We start from the raw sequence: 5,731 nt of genomic DNA, 5'->3' as shown, positions 1-5,731 counted from the left end.
CGGGCCTCCCGCGCCCGCCTAGGCGCCCAGGCTAGGCCCCGCCTCCCGGAACCGCCGGGACGCCCGCTGGGGGCGGGGTTGGCGCGGGCGCTGGGCGGGGCTCCAGGAGCGCCCTGGGCTCAAAGCCCTTGGCCCCGCCCGCCCGACCGCACCCCAGCTGGGATTGGGGAGCCGTGGGGGCCGCCGAGCGGTTTACGGGAATCGTACACTGTACGCTGTGGGGGGAGGCGGGGACGCGGACGGCCACCCCTAGAGCCATAGGGCCACCTGGGAAGGAGTCAGCCAGTCTTAAGCGAACGACCCTGGGCTTGTGAGGGAGTCGCCTAGGCAGGGCTGGATTCCTCGAAAAAGCCCGCTATGTTCCCCCCACCCGCCCCCGCATCCCCTGCAAACCCCACAAAGTGCTGAGTAACGCTGACCAGGAAGTATCTCCGCGCCCTCCTTTCTGGAGCTTATTGCGATGGTTCTCTTCTCTTCCTTCCTGCTTGTTCTTTTACTTTCACCTGTGAAAACTCTACTCCAGCGTGACACTGCAGTTTGGGGTGGTAGGGACTGCCGGGAACGGGCTGGGCTCTTGACGAGCAGAGGGCTGCGGGCGATGGACTTGGCGGCTTAGAGGGATACAGGTGTGACCATGAGTTGGTCCCGACCAACCTGAGTCCCAGTGTTACTTTGTAAAATGGGAACCATGAATCGACTCTAACTCAGAGTGGTGGGGTTTTGAGAAATAATAAAGTGCTTGGAAAGTGATTAGGGCAGTGCTTGGCACATAGTAAGCACTCAATAAATAGTTATAATTAAAGTCGTTGTACTAATTAATGGCTTACTTGGGGTCATGGAGGGGGGCATGCTGATCTTGGCGATCTTAATACACTCATTTGTGTGAGCTTTTTTCTACCCGTGGTAGAACCTGGAACGGAGAAGTGAGCTGTTTGCGTTGAACCACCAGGGATGCATTTGCAGGTTGGGTCTGGTAGCAGTGGAGTTTGTGAGCAGTGTGTTGGTAGGCATTGTGAAGCCGGGAGGGCCCATCAGCAACGGGAAGTGAAGGTGGAGAAGTTGCTGAGCCGAAAGAGGAATGAAAGCCTGGAGGTGGGATGATGTCCGGTGGGGGTCTGCGCAGGAATTTTCCGGGTGGGACAGCCGGATGGAGCTACACATAGGTGCGATTGGCCGGATGGTAAAACGGGCCCCTGTCTTCTTCCTTCTCCCTGCTTTTGCAAACAGAGGAAGAAAAACAGAGGTTTTGAACACATTGTGCAAACCTTCTACAGGGTTGAGGAGCACATGACCATGAGTAAAGCTATAGACAAGATACATGGTTGTGGGGTGCCTGGGTGGCTCAGGCGGTTACTCGTCCGGCTTCAGCTCAGGTCATGATCTCACCGTCCGTGGGTTCGAGCCCTGCGTCGGGCTTTGTGCTGACAGCTAGCTCAGAGCCTGGAGCCTGCTTCAGATTCTGTGTCTCCCTCTCTCTCTGACCCTCCCCTGCTCGCGCTGCCTCTGTCTCTCAAAAATAAATAAAAAACATTAACAAAAATTTAAAAAAAGATACACACTTGAGGAGTGGCCTGATTGCAGAAACTTTCCCACAGAGAAGGACTATTGGGGCAGAAAAGAGGTTGTATGGGGTACCAAGACAGACTATATAACTGCTTTTCTGTTGCCGTGTCTTCAACCCAACTTAAATCCCAGTTTGTGGGCCTTCCTATTAGTTGGCACATTTACGTGGGAGATGGCAATAAATCATGTGCTGTAGAAAGGGGAGATACAGATCTTCTATGACCATCCAAACCACACTCAGCTGACAGCTCATCTCCAAGGATCTAAAAGATACACAGTGACTCAGTTGGAGGAGGTGCTGACTGCCCTCCACCTTCACAGGACCAATATAGAACGGACATGGGGGATGCTACAATTAGACAACAGGGAACTAAGAGGTTAGCATGTATGTTAAGAGCCCAGACTCTGCATTTTGACACCTTGTTCACGTTCCCACTCTACCACTTAGGAGCTGGGTAACTCTAGAAATAGCCTTTCTGTGCCTCAGTTTCCTCATCTATAAAATGGGGATAATAATACTTCATGCTATTATAAGGGCTGACTGAGCGAAAATATATATAAGCTGCTTGGAAGTATGCCTGGAACACAGCAAATGCTAATGGGCTGTGATTACAGGCCAGTAAGTGGAATGGTGAAATCCCTCTGGAATGACAGCAGTGGTGGAAGTGAGACTATAAGACAGGTGTCAGAGTCCTAACTGAATTAAGTGATCGGGAATCAGTAATGAACAGTGAGCTCTATAATATGCCTCTCAAAGGAAAAGGATTTTTGTCCCAAAGAGTGGGAAAAAAAAAAAAATGAACTAGACCTGATCCTAAAGAGCAAGTTTCCTGCCTGGAAGGACATGGGAAGCTTGTGTCCCATTGTGGCAAGGAGGTGACATCCTAGGAGGCAAGTGAGGTGCGGGGAGACTGTTTGGGACAGCCCAGTGAGGGTTTGTTTGGGTAGACAAGTAGCGGTAAGAAAAGGAGAGACAGGGCGATGTAAAGCTCTCCATTTGAGGCGTTGGTTCTGTGTCTTAGAACTCTCAGCTCTAAGAAGAAATTCCAACTCAAACCCAAAATAGAATTAGTAACTCGTATTACCAAGAACTCCAGAGGCCTTAAGATGCCACAGGCCACCTTCTCTACGGGTTCTTTTGGTTTCTTTCTCCGTAAGCTGTCTACCTGGTGTGAGACTAGCCCAGGCAACTCTAGGCTCTTATCAGCCTTGTAGCCTTAAAGGAAAACTTTCCTCTCTGTTCTAGAAAATGCCCTGGAGGCTGACCTTTATTGACTTGAGTTGGGGGGTGGGGAGGGCAGGCAACCACTTAACTAGAAGGGAGGCAATCCAGAGGGTTATCAGAGAAAGGGAAATGGATGCAGAACAAGCAAAAATGATACTTCTGTGTCATCAAGAAGAACAGAAACAAGTAGCATGGGTGATGGACTTGCGTCAGGTTTCTGGGTCAGCTCAGCCTGATGCTCCACGGGGGACTGAAAATTAGGTGTGCTGAATTGGTCTGAATTTGAAGAAAATGCAGCCCTAGGGTTTCTAAAGCCAGCTTTTCCTCAGATCATAGATTTCCCTAAGCCTGGCCCTTGACCATCTCATGCAGCACAGATGGGGGTACCTGATGACATGGGACCACACCCAGACACACACATGGAATAACAGTTTTTTGAGGTAGATCCCTGGAATCTGCATTTCAAAGATATATCCTAAATGCTTAGGATATTTCCACTATGGAAAAACATATGGAGGTTCCTCAGAATTTTACTAATAGAAATACCATATGATTCAATAATTCCACTAGTAGGTATTTACCCAAAGAAAATGGAAACACTAATTTGAAAAGCTGTATCCACTTCTGTGCTTATTGCAGGATTATTATTTTTTTAATTTTTTTAATGTTTTATTTTTGATACAGAGAGAGACAGAGCATGAGAGGGGTAGGGGCAGAGAGAGGAGACACAGAACCGGAAGCAGGCTTCAGGCTCTGAGCTAGCTGTCAGCACAGAGCCTGACGCGGAGCTCGAACCCACGAACGTGAGATCTGACCTGAGCCTAAGCGGGAGGCCCAACCGACTGAGCCACCCAGGCACCCCTGCAGGATTATTTCTAATAACCAAGACATGGAAGTAGCCCACATGTCCATGGATAGATGAATTAATTTTAAAAAATGTATATTCAGCCATAATAAAGGATGAGATCTTGCCATTTGCAATAACACAGACGGACCTAGAGGGTATTATGCTAAGTGAAATAAGTCAGAGACTGTCGAACATATCATATGATTTCATTTATCTATATGGAATCTAAAACACACAACAAATGAATAAACAAACTAAAATCAGGATCAGACCTATACATACAGAGAACAAAACTTTGGCTGCCAGAAAGGAGTGTGTGTGTGGTGGTGGTTGGGGGAGGAGTGGGTAGCCAAAATGGGTGAAAGGGGATGGCAGATACAGGTTTCCAATTATGGAATGAATAAATCACGAGGATAAAAGTTACACGTAGGGAATAGAGTCAATAATATTGTAATGACATTGCACAGTGACAGATGGTAGCTATGTTTATGGTGAGCACAGCATAATTTATAGAGTTGTAGAATCAACATGCTGTACACCTGAAACTAATATAACATTGTGTGTCAACTATACTGAAATTAAATATATACATACTATCAGTCCTTGGGGCGGGGTGGGGGCTGGGCTTGAAGATTGTCAAGCAAGAGAGTTGATTTGAGAGCATGGTAAGTGATATCAAAATTGGGCGCTCAAAATTCCAGAGTAGAGATTATTGAAGGAAAAGGAACACACAAGTGGAACAATCATTAAGTGCCAAGCCTGGAGCTGGCTGTGTTGTGTCATTCTTTTCAATAGCAATAGAAATAGATACTGTTCTTCCCACTGTACAGAGAAGAAAGTCAAGTTTCAAAGAGTTTATCTGGTCACATCAAATGCACACTGATTCTAACATTATACTGCAGGTTCCTAGTCAGAGCAATTAGGTAAGAAAAAGAAATCAAAGGCATCTGGATTGGGAAGGAAGAAGCAAAACTCTCTTTATAGATGACATGATCTTGTATATAGAAAATCCTAAAGGTCCTAAAAACTATTAGAATAAGCAAGATTAGCAAGGATGCAGGATTAGTCTTAGTGTACAAAATTCAAAAAGAATTACTTGTATTTAAATCTAATAAAAGAAGTATAAGTTATATGGTGAAAATTGCAAAACCTCATTAAGAGGAATTAAAGAGTTAAGTAAATGGAAAGACAGCCCATGTGTATGAATTGGAAGACAATATCATCAAGGTGTTAAGGCTTCCCCAATTGATCTATGGATTCAATACAATCCCTGTCAGAATCCCAGGTGCTTTTTTGCTGAGATTGACAAGCTATTTGTAAATTTTAATGGAAATGCAAGGGATACAGAATAGCCAAAGCAATCTTGAAAAAAAAAAAGTTGGAAGACATACTTTCTAATTTCAAGACTTACTACAAAGTTACAATATTCAAAACAGTGTGGTACTGGCATAAGGATACTCATATAGATCAATAGGATAGATTTGAGAATGCAGAAATAAACCCATAAATTTATGTTCAGTTCATGAATACAAGACCATTCAAAGGAGAAAAGATAGTATCTTCTTTTTTTTTTTAATGTTTTATTTATTTTTGATACAGAGAGAGAGAGACAGAGCATGAGAGGGAGAGGGGCAGGGAGAAAAGGAGACACAGAACTGGAAGCAGGATCCAGGCTCTGAGCTGTCAGCACAGAGCCTGACGTGGGGCTAGAACCCATGAACATGAGATCTGACCTGAGCTGAAGTCAGGGGCTTAACCAACTGAGCCACCCAGGTGCCCCCAAGATAATATCTTCAATAAGTGGTGCTGGAACAGTTGAATCAATCCACATGCAAAAAGGGTAAGATTGGACCTATACCTTATACCATTCATAAAAATTAACTCAAAATGGATCAAAGATTTAAATGTAAGAGCTAAAACTATAATACTATTAGAAGGAAACATAAGTATAAATTTCTGTGACCTTGGATTAAGCAATGATTTCTTAGATATGATACAAAAGAAAAAGCAACCAAAAAAACAAGATAAGTTGGACTTCTTCAAACTTATAAAAATTTGTGCTTCAAAGGACACCCAAGAAAGTAAAAAAAAAAAAA

The sequence above is a fragment of the Suricata suricatta genome, chromosome 13 (assembly GCF_006229205.1).
Source record: "Suricata suricatta isolate VVHF042 chromosome 13, meerkat_22Aug2017_6uvM2_HiC, whole genome shotgun sequence".
NCBI classification, from domain to species: Eukaryota; Metazoa; Chordata; class Mammalia; order Carnivora; family Herpestidae; genus Suricata; species Suricata suricatta.
The sequence above is the reverse complement of the archived record's forward strand: the minus strand, read 5'-3'. Positions refer to the sequence as shown.